This window comes from Vicugna pacos, chromosome 31 (assembly GCF_048564905.1).
Source record: "Vicugna pacos chromosome 31, VicPac4, whole genome shotgun sequence".
Classification (NCBI taxonomy): Eukaryota; Metazoa; Chordata; class Mammalia; order Artiodactyla; family Camelidae; genus Vicugna; species Vicugna pacos.
The window spans coordinates 9,626,131-9,640,713 of NC_133017.1; the positions used below are offsets into that span (position 1 = coordinate 9,626,131).

The 14,583-nt window shown below is 61.1% G+C and overlaps 1 protein-coding gene across 1 annotated transcript in view; it reads right to left on the reverse strand.

Annotated features, from left to right (window-relative positions):
• The window catches only part of LOC140690623 (uncharacterized), a 66,321-nt gene that overhangs the window by 41,780 nt on the left and 9,958 nt on the right, over positions 1 to 14,583 (reverse strand). Inside the window, exons 4-7 of the mRNA XM_072952498.1 lie at positions 11,303 to 11,429; positions 8,992 to 9,184; positions 6,617 to 6,743; positions 4,582 to 4,774 (exon numbers count right to left, since the gene is read on the reverse strand). The gene's annotated coding sequence lies outside the window, so the exon portion shown is untranslated. The remainder of the gene's footprint in view (positions 1 to 4,581; positions 4,775 to 6,616; positions 6,744 to 8,991; positions 9,185 to 11,302; positions 11,430 to 14,583) is intronic.

Sequence of the window (14,583 nt, forward strand, 5' to 3'; positions counted from 1 at the left end):
CTGCATGAACCTGGGCTTGTACACTCCTGGGCCTGTTACCACTTATGCCTGTGCACAGCTAGGCTTGTTCCCATCTGTGCCGGCACACTCCTGGGGCTACACACGGATTGAAATACACAGCCCTAGGCCTGTACAATACTGGGCCTGCACTCTCCTGTCTCTGCACACTCCGGTCTGCACACTCCTTGGCCTGCACACTCCTGAGCGTACTCCCTCCTGTGCCGGCACACTCCTAGGCATGTACACGCCTGGGCCTGCCCTCTGCTTGGTGGGTATGGTCATGGGACTCCCCATTCCTGCGCCTGAACACCCTTGGGCCTGCCCTTTCTTGGGCCTGCACACTCTGGGGCCTGACGTCCCCTGGTTCCAGACACTACAGGGACTGAACACTCCTGGGCCTGCACACTGCTGGGTATGCACAGCCGTGGGCCGCACACTCCTGTCTCTGCACACTCCGGTGTCTGCACACTCCTGGGCCTGTACACTCCTGGACCTGCCCTGGACTGGGCTTGCACCCTCCTGGGCCTGCACACTCCAAGGCCTGCACACTCCTGGGTCTGCACACTACTGGGGCTGCTCCCACTTGTGCCTGCACACTCCTGGGCCTGCACACTCCTTGCCCTGCACACTCCTGGGGGTGCACACTGCTTGGTCTGCACACTCCTGGGCCTGCACATTCCAGGGATTGTCCTCTCCAGGGTCTGCACATTCCTTGGCCTGCACCTTCCTTGTCCTGTGCACTCCTCTGTCTGCACACTCCTGGGCCTGCACACTCCTTGGCCTGCAAACTCCAGGGCCTGCACACACATGGGCCTGTACACTCCTGGGCCTGCCCTGGCCTGGGCCTGCGTATTCCTTTTCCTGCACACTCCACTGTCTGCACACTCCTGGGCCTGCCCTCTCCTGGACCTACAAAATGTTGGGCCTGCACACACCTGGGCCTGTATACCCCTGGACCTGCACACACCTGTGACTGATCCCTCCTGTGTCTGCACACTCCAGGTCCTGCACACTCCTGGGACTTCCCTCTCCTGGGCCTGCCCCAAATTCGGCCGGCCCTCTTCTGGACCTGTACATCCTTGGGCCTTCACACTACTGGGCCTGCTCCCACTTGTGCCTGCACACACCTGGGCCTGCACACTCCTCGGCCTGTAGACTCCAGGATATGAACTCCCCTGTCTCTGCACACTCCGGTGTCTGCACACTCCTTGGCTTTCACACTCATTAGCCTACTACCACCTGTGCCTGCACACTACTGGGCCTGCTCCCACCTATGCCGACACACTTCTTCGCCTGTCCCTCCTGTGCCGTCACAATCCTAGGACTGCACACTCCTGTCTCTGCACACTCCAGTGTCTGCACACTCCTGGTCCTGCACACTCCTGGGCCTGTACACTCCTCTGTCTGCTCACTCCTGGGCCTGCCCTCTCCTGGGTCCGCACAAATCCTCGTGTGCACATTCCAGAGCCTGCAAACTCCTGGGCCTTCCCTCTCCTGGGCCTGCCCCCTATTCGGCCGGCCCTCTCCAGGACCTGCACATTCTTGGGCCTTCACACTACTGGGCCTGCTCCCACTTGTGCCTGCACACACCTGGCACTGCACACTCCTCGGCCTGCTCCCTCCTGTGCCTGCACACTCCTGGGCATGCACACTCCTGGGCCTGCACACTCCTGGATCTGTACACTCCTGGGCCTTCCCTGCATGGGCCTTCTCTGGCCTAGGCTTGCACACTGTTGGGCCCGCACACACCTGGATTGCACACTCATAGGCCTGCACACTCCAAGACATGCACAATGTTTAGCCTGAACACACCTGGGCCTGTATAATCCTGATTTTGCACACTCCTGGGCCTGAACACTGCTGGGCTGCACAGCCCAAGGCCTGTACAATCTTGGGCCTGCACAATCCTGTCTCTGCACACTGCGGAGTCTGCACACGCCTTGGCCTGCACACTCCTGGGCCTGTACACTCCAGGACCTACACCCTCCTTGGCCTGCACACACCTTTGTCTGCACACTCCTGGGCCTGCAATCTTCAGGACCTGCACACTCCTGGGACAGCAGACACCTGGGCCTTCATACTCCTGGACCTGCGAACACTCGGGCCTGCATGAACCTGGGCTTGTACACTCCTGGGCCTGCAAACTTCAGGACCTGCACACTCCTGGGACAGCAGACACCTGGGCCTTCACACTCCTGGACCTGCGCACACTTGGACCTGCATAAACCTGGGCTTGTACACTCCTGGGCCTGCTCCCATCTATGCCTGCACACTCCTAGCCCTGTTCCCACCTGTGCCGGCACACTCCTGGGCCTGCACACTCCTGTCTCTGCACACTCCAGTGTCTGCACACTCCTGCTCCTGCACACTCCTGGACCTGTACACTCCTGGGCCTTCCCTGGCCTGGGCCTGCACCCTCCTTGGCCTGCACACTCCTCTGTCTGCACACTCCTGGGCCTGCACACTCCTGGACCTGCACAATGTTGGGCCTAAACACACCTGGGCCTGTACACTCCTGGACCTGCACACTCCTGTGACTGATCCCTCCTGTGTCTGCACACTCCTGGGCCTGCACACTGCTGGGCCTGCCCTCTCCTGGGCTCGCACAATCCCTCGTGTGCACACTCAAGGGCCTGCACACTCCAGGGCCTGTACGCATCTATCCTTACACACTCCTTGCCTGCAAACTCCTGGGCCTCCTCCCTCCTGTACCTACACACTCCTGGGCCTGCACAACCCAGGGCCTGCAGACTCCTGGGACTGCACACACCAGGGCATGCACTCTCCTGGACCTGTGCACACCTGGGCCTGCACGAACATTGGCCTGTACACTCCTGGGCTTCCACACTCCTGTACCTGCTCCCTCCTGTGACTACATACTCCTCGGCCTACAAACTCCTGGTCCTGAACACTCCTGGGCCTGAACACTATTGGCACTGCACACTCTTGGGACAGCACACTTCTGGCCCTGCACACTCCTGCGCCTTCCAATTCCTGGGCCTGCCCCCAATTCGGCCGGCCCTATCCTGCACCTGCACACTCTGGGCCTGCACACTACTGGGACTGCTCCCACTTGTGCCTGCACACACCTGGGTCTGCACACTCCTCGGTCTGCTGCCTCCTGTGCCTGCACACTCCTGGGCATGCACACGCCTGGGCCTGCCCTCTGCTTGGTGGGCACGGTCCTGGGACTCCCCATTCCTGCGCCTGAACACCCTTGGACCTGCCCTTTCTTGGGCCTGCACACTCTGGGGCCTGACGTCCCCTGGTTCTGCACAGTACAGGGACTGCACACTCCTGGGCCTGCACACTGCTGGGTCTGCACAGCCCTGGGCCTGCACACTCCTGTCTCTGCACACTCCGGTGTCTGCACACTCCTGGGCCTGAACACTCCTGGACCTGCCCTGGACTGGGCCTGCACCCTCCTTTGCCTGCACACTCCACGGCCTGCACACTCCTGGGTCTGCACACTACTGGGGCTGCTCCCACATGTGCCTGCACACTCCTGGCCCTGCACACTCCTGGGGGTGCACACTGCTTGGTCTGCACAGTCCTGGGCCTGCACGTTCCAGGGATTGTCCTCTCCAGGGCCTGCACACTCCTGGGCCTGCACCCTCCTTGTCCTGCGCACTCCTCTGTCTGCACACTCCTACCCCTGCACACTCTTGGGCCTGCACACTACTGGGCCTGCTCCTACGTGTGCCTGCACACACCTGGGCCTGCACACCAGCCCTCTGTGGGGCCCTTCCTTTGCTGAGTCTGTGCATGAGCTCCCTGTGATGCCAGCCCACAGAGGTGACAGGTGCAGTAGGTGTTTGTGGTTCTAGAGACATGATGGCTCTCCTAGGAAGCCGGGTCCAGATGATCCCCACTGCGCCGATGGGGGATTGGGGAGACCCTGAGAAGCAGGTGGCTTGTCCAGGGTGACAGCACTGCTGGCGGGGGAGCCGGGTCTGAAGCCAGCTGTGTCATCAGAGCTGTGACCCTGGCTGCATCCAGGCCTCCCCAGGGCTATAGGAGGGGCCGAGTTGGTGTCACTGGGTGGACATGGCATGGGGTGGGAAGTGAGCCATCAACAGCCCAAAAAGGCCCTTGGGGAGCTTTGTGTAAGGAGGAAGCTTGGGGAAGGGGACCCCAGGAAGTGACCTCACTTCCCTGGCAACAGAGCCCAACAGAACTTGGGACCCAGGTCACCAGGCACCCGCTGTGTAGAGAAGGACACTTCTCAACTGACTTGGCTGGTGAACTCAGCTCAGCTCAGACATGTTTTGTTGCATCCCAAGATCCCGAGGTCGCGGCCCCCGGAAAGCCCGCAGCAACGGCCTTTGCCAACAGTGCCGACAGTGGGTCGGGTCTCACCCCAGGCGCCTCTGGCCTTTTGGCCAGAGGGACCGAAAGGTAACACAGGGAGGCCCAGGGCAGGCCCGCCCAGGCCGGGCCACCACTCAGACCCCACCCGGGTGGCCCCACAGCCCCTTCCTGACTGGTGGCGGTGGGGCAGTCATGTTGGGGGGGTCCTGCCTCAAGCAAGAGCAGGCTGAGGAAGGGTCAGAGGCCTGGGGGGCCGATCACGTCACCAACCTGGGTCCAAGCGGGCTGGCTGGGATGTGGAGAACCGGGGCAGGGCCCTGCTGCCCGAGGTGGCGCCCATGCCCTAGGGTGTGTCTCTTGCCTCCCGGGTGACTGAGATGACCAAGGTCCCAGTCTGATCAGGCAGCAGACGGTCGAGTGGGGCAGAAGCAGGAGTGGTCCTGGCCAGGCAGGGCTCTGAGACCTGCGGGCCGGGCCGGCTGCCGGTCACTGTCATTGCAGAGCCAGACACCGCAGGATCCGGGGAACCAGGACACTCATGCCAGCTCCCCAAGTGAGGGGCTGGTGTGCCACACTGTGGAAGGCCAGCACAGGCTCCGGAAGAGTCTGGGTATGAAGGGCTCCCCACCACCACAGCCTCCTGCCCAGACATCGCCCAGGTCTCTCCCCAGGATCTTGCCTGCAGCTCCTGAAGAGCCTGCTGCTCCTGCTCATCTAGCCGCTCCTGAAGAGCCTGCCGCTCCTGCTGATCTTGCCGCTCTTGAACAACCTGCAGCTCCTGAAGAGCCTGCCTCTCCTCCTGATCTAGCCGCTCCTGAAGAGCCCGCCGCTCCTGAAGAGCCCACGGCTCCTGAAGAGCCTGCCGCTCCTGAAGAGCCCACCGATCCTGAAGAGCCTGACGCTCCTGCTGATCTAGCTGCTCCTGAAGAGCCCGCCATTCCTGCTGATCTAGCCGCTCCTGAAGAGCCCGCCATTCCTGCTGATCTAGCCACTCCTGAAGAACCTGCTGTTCCTGCTGATCTAGCCGCTCCTGAAGAGCCTGCAGCTCCTGAAGAGCCTGCCATTCCTGAAGAGCCTGCAGCTCCTGAAGAGCCTGCCATTCCTGCTCATCTAGCCGCTCCTGAAGAGCCTGCAGCTCCTGAAGAGCCTGCCATTCCTGAAGAGCCCGCCGCTCCTGAAGAGCCTGCCGCTCCTGCTGATCTTGCCACTCCTGAAGAGCCTGCCGCTCCTGCTGATCTTGCTGCTCCTGAGAAGCCTGCAGTTCCTGCACCTGCACCTGGGCCGCTGGGCAGTGGAGAACCATTTCAGGCATCATCACCCCCTAGGGCTCTGCCCCCTCTGCACCCTCCTACACCTTCTCCAAAATCCCACCATAAATCCCCTCCCCTACCCGAAGTTGACTTCCCTACCCCTGAATTTGCTTTTGTTTTGTTTTTCTTTAGTTTAGTTTGTTTTACATCATTTATGGCATCCTGTATTTTTCCATTTTCCACTTCCTTTAATAAAATACAGATTTTTTTCCCTTTTAAATTGTGCATTTCAGGAACATTAAGTGCATTCCCATGCTGTCCGACCATCACTACCATGTAGTTTTATGCTCTTTACGCTATTTATGCCCGTGAAGTACATCCCACCACGGCCTCAAACCCCTCATCTGGACACTCCTGGGCATGCACACTCCTGGGCCTACACAATCCTGGATCTGTACACTCCTGGGCCTTCCCTGGCATGGGCCTTCTCTGGCCCTGGCTTGCACACTACTGGGCCTGCACACTCCTGGATTGCACACTCATGGGCCTGCACACTCCAGGACATGCACAATCTTGAGCCTGAACACACCTGGGCCTGTGTACTCCTGATTTTGCACTCCTGGGCCTGAACACTGCTGGGCCTGCACAGCCCTAGGCCTGTACAATTCTGGGCCTGAACACTCCTGTCTCTGCACACTCCGGAGTCTGCACACGCCTGGGCCTGCACACTCCTGGGCCTGTACACCCCTGGGCCTGCACCCTCCTTGGCCTGCACACTCCTCTGTCTGCACACAGCTGGGCCTGCAAACTTCAGGGCCTGCACTCTACTTGGCCTGCACACTACTGGGCCTGCTCCCTCCTATGCCTGCACACTCCTGGGCATGCACACTCCTGGGCCTGCACACTCCTGGGCCTGCCCTGTCCCTGGCACCAGCCTCCTTCACCCCAACGGTGCCACTCACACGGCTGCGGCGTCTAGCCAGGAGCCCCCAACCGAAACCCCTCCCGAGGGACCCCCTTGCCGGCCCCCAGGGAAGCAGCGGGGCTCCTCTTACCTGCGAGGCGGAGACGTAGTCCAGCTGCAGCCTGACGTCCAGCTGCCGGGCGTGCAGGGCCAGCGTGCATGAGGGCAGCAGGATGGCCGTGATCGGCTGGAAGCTGCCCCCCGAGCCTCTACCGCCCCTTGGGGAAGAGGAGGAGGAAAATCCACGTCAGTGCCAAGAACACAGGACCCGTCCACAGAGGGCCCCTCAGGTGTGACAACCCCAGAGGCGCCCGCAGCCGACCTGGACTGAGAGCCACTTTTCTCGCGGAAGCTCAAGGACCTATGCTGAGCCTCCCTCTCCCTCCCTAAAGAGGGAAAACCCAGAGGCTTTCTAACTTTGCACTCACTGTCCATGTATCAGCCATGTCTAGTTTACCTGCACACTCCAGGGCCTGTACGCATCTATCCTTACACACTCCTTGCCTGCAAACTCCTGGGCCTCCTCCCTCCTGTACCTACACACTCCTGGGCCTGCACCACCCAGGGCCTGCCCTCTCCTGGGCCCGCACAATCCCTCGAGTGCACACTCAGGGCCTGCACACTCATGGGCCTTCCCTCTCCTGGGCCTGCCTCCAATTCGCCCGGTCCTCTCATGGACCTCCACACTCCTGGGCCTGCACACTCCAGAGCCTGTGTTCTCCTAGGCCCGCACACTCCTGGGACAGCACACACCTGGGCCTACACACTCCTGGACCTGCGCACACCTCGGCCTGCATGAACCTGGGCTTGTACACTCCTGGGCCTGTTACCACTTATGCCTGTGCACAGCTAGGCTTGTTCCCATCTGTGCCGGCACACTCCTGGGGCTACACACGGATTGAAATACACAGCCCTAGGCCTGTACAATACTGGGCCTGCACTCTCCTGTCTCTGCACACTCCGGTCTGCACACTCCTTGGCCTGCACACTCCTGAGCGTACTCCCTCCTGTGCCGGCACACTCCTAGGCATGTACACGCCTGGGCCTGCCCTCTGCTTGGTGGGTATGGTCATGGGACTCCCCATTCCTGCGCCTGAACACCCTTGGACCTGCCCTTTCTTGGGCCTGCACACTCTGGGGCCTGACGTCCCCTGGTTCCAGACACTACAGGGACTGAACACTCCTGGGCCTGCACACTGCTGGGTATGCACAGCCGTGGGCCGCACACTCCTGTCTCTGCACACTCCGGTGTCTGCACACTCCTGGGCCTGAACACTCCTGGACCTGCCCTGGACTGGGCCTGCACCCTCCTTTGCCTGCACACTCCACGGCCTGCACACTCCTGGGTCTGCACACTCCTGGGGCTGCTCCCACATGTGCCTGCACACTCCTGGCCCTGCACACTCCTGGGGGTGCACACTGCTTGGTCTGCACAGTCCTGGGCCTGCACGTTCCAGGGATTGTCCTCTCCAGGGCCTGCACACTCCTGGGCCTGCACCCTCCTTGTCCTGCGCACTCCTCTGTCTGCACACTCCTACCCCTGCACACTCTTGGGCCTGCACACTACTGGGCCTGCTCCTACGTGTGCCTGCACACACCTGGGCCTGCACACCAGCCCTCTGTGGGGCCCTTCCTTTGCTGAGTCTGTGCATGAGCTCCCTGTGATGCCAGCCCACAGAGGTGACAGGTGCAGTAGGTGTTTGTGGTTCTAGAGACATGATGGCTCTCCTAGGAAGCCGGGTCCAGATGATCCCCACTGCGCCGATGGGGGATTGGGGAGACCCTGAGAAGCAGGTGGCTTGTCCAGGGTGACAGCACTGCTGGCGGGGGAGCCGGGTCTGAAGCCAGCTGTGTCATCAGAGCTGTGACCCTGGCTGCATCCAGGCCTCCCCAGGGCTATAGGAGGGGCCGAGTTGGTGTCACTGGGTGGACATGGCATGGGGTGGGAAGTGAGCCATCAACAGCCCAAAAAGGCCCTTGGGGAGCTTTGTGTAAGGAGGAAGCTTGGGGAAGGGGACCCCAGGAAGTGACCTCACTTCCCTGGCAACAGAGCCCAACAGAACTTGGGACCCAGGTCACCAGGCACCCGCTGTGTAGAGAAGGACACTTCTCAACTGACTTGGCTGGTGAACTCAGCTCAGCTCAGACATGTTTTGTTGCATCCCAAGATCCCGAGGTCGCGGCCCGCGGAAAGCCCGCAGCAACGGCCTTTGCCAACAGTGCCGACAGTGGGTCGGGTCTCACCCCAGGCGCCTCTGGCCTTTTGGCCAGAGGGACCGAAAGGTAACACAGGGAGGCCCAGGGCAGGCCCGCCCAGGCCGGGCCACCACTCAGACCCCACCCGGGTGGCCCCACAGCCCCTTCCTGACTGGTGGCGGTGGGGCAGTCATGTTGGGGGGGTCCTGCCTCAAGCAAGAGCAGGCTGAGGAAGGGTCAGAGGCCTGGGGGGCCGATCACGTCACCAACCTGGGTCCAAGCGGGCTGGCTGGGATGTGGAGAACCGGGGCAGGGCCCTGCTGCCCGAGGTGGCGCCCATGCCCTAGGGTGTGTCTCTTGCCTCCCGGGTGACTGAGATGACCAAGGTCCCAGTCTGATCAGGCAGCAGACGGTCGAGTGGGGCAGAAGCAGGAGTGGTCCTGGCCAGGCAGGGCTCTGAGACCTGCGGGCCGGGCCGGCTGCCGGTCACTGTCATTGCAGAGCCAGACACCGCAGGATCCGGGGAACCAGGACACTCATGCCAGCTCCCCAAGTGAGGGGCTGGTGTGCCACACTGTGGAAGGCCAGCACAGGCTCCGGAAGAGTCTGGGTATGAAGGGCTCCCCACCACCACAGCCTCCTGCCCAGACATCGCCCAGGTCTCTCCCCAGGATCTTGCCTGCAGCTCCTGAAGAGCCTGCTGCTCCTGCTCATCTAGCCGCTCCTGAAGAGCCTGCCGCTCCTGCTGATCTTGCCGCTCTTGAACAACCTGCAGCTCCTGAAGAGCCTGCCTCTCCTCCTGATCTAGCCGCTCCTGAAGAGCCCGCCGCTCCTGAAGAGCCCACGGCTCCTGAAGAGCCTGCCGCTCCTGAAGAGCCCACCGATCCTGAAGAGCCTGACGCTCCTGCTGATCTAGCTGCTCCTGAAGAGCCCGCCATTCCTGCTGATCTAGCCGCTCCTGAGGAGCCTGCAGCTCCTGAAGAGCCTGCCATTCCTGAAGAGCCCGCCACTCCTGAAGAGCCCGCCGCTCCTGAAGCGCCTGCCGTTCCTGCTGATCTAGCCGCTCCTGAAGAGCCCGCCATTCCTGCTGATCTAGCCACTCCTGAAGAACCTGCTGTTCCTGCTGATCTAGCCGCTCCTGAAGAGCCTGCAGCTCCGGAAGAGCCTGCCGCTCCTGCTGATCTTGCCACTCCTGAAGAGCCTGCCGCTCCTGAAGAGCCCACCGATCCTGAAGAGCCTGACGCTCCTGCTGATCTAGCTGCTCCTGAAGAGCCCGCCATTCCTGCTGATCTAGCCGCTCCTGAGGAGCCTGCAGCTCCTGAATAGCCTGCCATTCCTGAAGAGCCTGCAGCTCCTGAAGAGCCTGCCATTCCTGCTCATCTAGCCGCTCCTGAAGAGCCTGCAGCTCCTGAAGAGCCTGCCATTCCTGAAGAGCCCGCCGCTCCTGAAGAGCCTGCCGCTCCTGCTGATCTTGCCACTCCTGAAGAGCCTGCCGCTCCTGCTGATCTTGCTGCTCCTGAGAAGCCTGCAGTTCCTGCACCTGCACCTGGGCCGCTGGGCAGTGGAGAACCATTTCAGGCATCATCACCCCCTAGGGCTCTGCCCCCTCTGCACCCTCCTACACCTTCTCCAAAATCCCACCATAAATCCCCTCCCCTACCCGAAGTTGACTTCCCTACCCCTGAATTTGCTTTTGTTTTGTTTTTCTTTAGTTTAGCTTATTTGTTTTACATCATTTATGGCATCCTGTATTTTTCCATTTTCCACTTCCTTTAATAAAATACAGATTTTTTTCCCTTTTAAATTGTGCATTTCAGGAACATTAAGTGCATTCCCATGCTGTCCGACCATCACTACCATGTAGTTTTATGCTCTTTACGCTATTTATGCCCGTGAAGTACATCCCACCACGGTCTCAAACCCCTCATCTGGACACTCCTGGGCATGCACACTCCTGGGCCTACACAATCCTGGATCTGTACACTCCTGGGCCTTCCCTGGCATGGGCCTTCTCTGGCCCTGGCTTGCACACTACTGGGCCTGCACACTCCTGGATTGCACACTCATGGGCCTGCACACTCCAGGACATGCACAATCTTGAGCCTGAACACACCTGGGCCTGTGTACTCCTGATTTTGCACACTCCTGGGCCTGAACACTGCTGGGCCTGCACAGCCCTAGGCCTGTACAATTCTGGGCCTGAACACTCCTGTCTCTGCACACTCCGGAGTCTGCACACGCCTGGGCCTGCACACTCCTGGGCCTGTACACCCCTGGGCCTGCACCCTCCTTGGCCTGCACACTCCTCTGTCTGCACACAGCTGGGCCTGCAAACTTCAGGGCCTGCACTCTACTTGGCCTGCACACTACTGGGCCTGCTCCCTCCTATGCCTGCACACTCCTGGGCATGCACACTCCTGGGCCTGCACACTCCTGGGCCTGCCCTGTCCCTGGCACCAGCCTCCTTCACCCCAACGGTGCCACTCACACGGCTGCGGCGTCTAGCCAGGAGCCCCCAACCGAAACCCCTCCCGAGGGACCCCCTTGCCGGCCCCCAGGGAAGCAGCGGGGCTCCTCTTACCTGCGAGGCGGAGACGTAGTCCAGCTGCAGCCTGACGTCCAGCTGCCGGGCGTGCAGGGCCAGCGTGCATGAGGGCAGCAGGATGGCCGTGATCGGCTGGAAGCTGCCCCCCGAGCCTCTACCGCCCCTTGGGGAAGAGGAGGAGGAAAATCCACGTCAGTGCCAAGAACACAGGACCCGTCCACAGAGGGCCCCTCAGGTGTGACAACCCCAGAGGCGCCCGCAGCCGACCTGGACTGAGAGCCACTTTTCTCGCGGAAGCTCAAGGACCTATGCTGAGCCTCCCTCTCCCTCCCTAAAGAGGGAAAACCCAGAGGCTTTCTAACTTTGCACTCACTGTCCATGTATCAGCCATGTCTAGTTTACCTGCACACTCCAGGGCCTGTACGCATCTATCCTTACACACTCCTTGCCTGCAAACTCCTGGGCCTCCTCCCTCCTGTACCTACACACTCCTGGGCCTGCACCACCCAGGGCCTGCCCTCTCCTGGGCCCGCACAATCCCTCGAGTGCACACTCAGGGCCTGCACACTCATGGGCCTTCCCTCTCCTGGGCCTGCCTCCAATTCGCCCGGCCCTCTCATGGACCTCCACACTCCTGGGCCTGCACACTCCAGAGCCTGTGTTCTCCTAGGCCCGCACACTCCTGGGACAGCACACACCTGGGCCTACACACTCCTGGACCTGCGCACACCTCGGCCTGCATGAACCTGGGCTTGTACACTCCTGGGCCTGTTACCACTTATGCCTGTGCACAGCTAGGCTTGTTCCCATCTGTGCCGGCACACTCCTGGGGCTACACACGGATTGAAATACACAGCCCTAGGCCTGTACAATACTGGGCCTGCACTCTCCTGTCTCTGCACACTCCGGTCTGCACACTCCTTGGCCTGCACACTCCTGAGCGTACTCCCTCCTGTGCCGGCACACTCCTAGGCATGTACACGCCTGGGCCTGCCCTCTGCTTGGTGGGTATGGTCATGGGACTCCCCATTCCTGCGCCTGAACACCCTTGGGCCTGCCCTTTCTTGGGCCTGCACACTCTGGGGCCTGACGTCCCCTGGTTCCAGACACTACAGGGACTGAACACTCCTGGGCCTGCACACTGCTGGGTATGCACAGCCGTGGGCCGCACACTCCTGTCTCTGCACACTCCGGTGTCTGCACACTCCTGGGCCTGTACACTCCTGGACCTGCCCTGGACTGGGCTTGCACCCTCCTGGGCCTGCACACTCCAAGGCCTGCACACTCCTGGGTCTGCACACTACTGGGGCTGCTCCCACTTGTGCCTGCACACTCCTGGGCCTGCACACTCCTTGCCCTGCACACTCCTGGGGGTGCACACTGCTTGGTCTGCACACTCCTGGGCCTGCACATTCCAGGGATTGTCCTCTCCAGGGTCTGCACATTCCTTGGCCTGCACCTTCCTTGTCCTGTGCACTCCTCTGTCTGCACACTCCTGGGCCTGCACACTCCTTGGCCTGAAAACTCCAGGGCCTGCACACACATGGGCCTGTACACTCCTGGGCCTGCCCTGGCCTGGGCCTGCGTATTCCTTTTCCTGCACACTCCACTGTCTGCACACTCCTGGGCCTGCCCTCTCCTGGACCTACAAAATGTTGGGCCTGCACACACCTGGGCCTGTATACCCCTGGACCTGCACACACCTGTGACTGATCCCTCCTGTGTCTGCACACTCCAGGTCCTGCACACTCCTGGGACTTCCCTCTCCTGGGCCTGCCCCAAATTCGGCCGGCCCTCTTCTGGACCTGTACATCCTTGGGCCTTCACACTACTGGGCCTGCTCCCACTTGTGCCTGCACACACCTGGGCCTGCACACTCCTCGGCCTGTAGACTCCAGGATATGAACTCCCCTGTCTCTGCACACTCCGGTGTCTGCACACTCCTTGGCTTTCACACTCATTAGCCTACTACCACCTGTGCCTGCACACTACTGGGCCTGCTCCCACCTATGCCGACACACTTCTTCGCCTGTCCCTCCTGTGCCGTCACAATCCTAGGACTGCACACTCCTGTCTCTGCACACTCCAGTGTCTGCACACTCCTGGTCCTGCACACTCCTGGGCCTGTACACTCCTCTGTCTGCTCACTCCTGGGCCTGCCCTCTCCTGGGTCCGCACAAATCCTCGTGTGCACATTCCAGAGCCTGCAAACTCCTGGGCCTTCCCTCTCCTGGGCCTGCCCCCTATTCGGCCGGCCCTCTCCAGGACCTGCACATTCTTGGGCCTTCACACTACTGGGCCTGCTCCCACTTGTGCCTGCACACACCTGGCACTGCACACTCCTCGGCCTGCTCCCTCCTGTGCCTGCACACTCCTGGGCATGCACACTCCTGGGCCTGCACACTCCTGGATCTGTACACTCCTGGGCCTTCCCTGCATGGGCCTTCTCTGGCCTAGGCTTGCACACTGTTGGGCCCGCACACACCTGGATTGCACACTCATAGGCCTGCACACTCCAAGACATGCACAATGTTTAGCCTGAACACACCTGGGCCTGTATAATCCTGATTTTGCACACTCCTGGGCCTGAACACTGCTGGGCTGCACAGCCCAAGGCCTGTACAATCTTGGGCCTGCACAATCCTGTCTCTGCACACTGCGGAGTCTGCACACGCCTTGGCCTGCACACTCCTGGGCCTGTACACTCCAGGACCTACACCCTCCTTGGCCTGCACACACCTTTGTCTGCACACTCCTGGGCCTGCAATCTTCAGGACCTGCACACTCCTGGGACAGCAGACACCTGGGCCTTCATACTCCTGGACCTGCGAACACTCGGGCCTGCATGAACCTGGGCTTGTACACTCCTGGGCCTGCAAACTTCAGGACCTGCACACTCCTGGGACAGCAGACACCTGGGCCTTCACACTCCTGGACCTGCGCACACTTGGACCTGCATAAACCTGGGCTTGTACACTCCTGGGCCTGCTCCCATCTATGCCTGCACACTCCTAGCCCTGTTCCCACCTGTGCCGGCACACTCCTGGGCCTGCACACTCCTGTCTCTGCACACTCCAGTGTCTGCACACTCCTGCTCCTGCACACTCCTGGACCTGTACACTCCTGGGCCTTCCCTGGCCTGGGCCTGCACCCTCCTTGGCCTGCACACTCCTCTGTCTGCACACTCCTGGGCCTGCACACTCCTGGACCTGCACAATGTTGGGCCTAAACACACCTGGGCCTGTACACTCCTGGACCTGCACACTCCTGTGACTGATCCCTCCTGTGTCTGCACACTCCTGGGCCTGCACACTGCT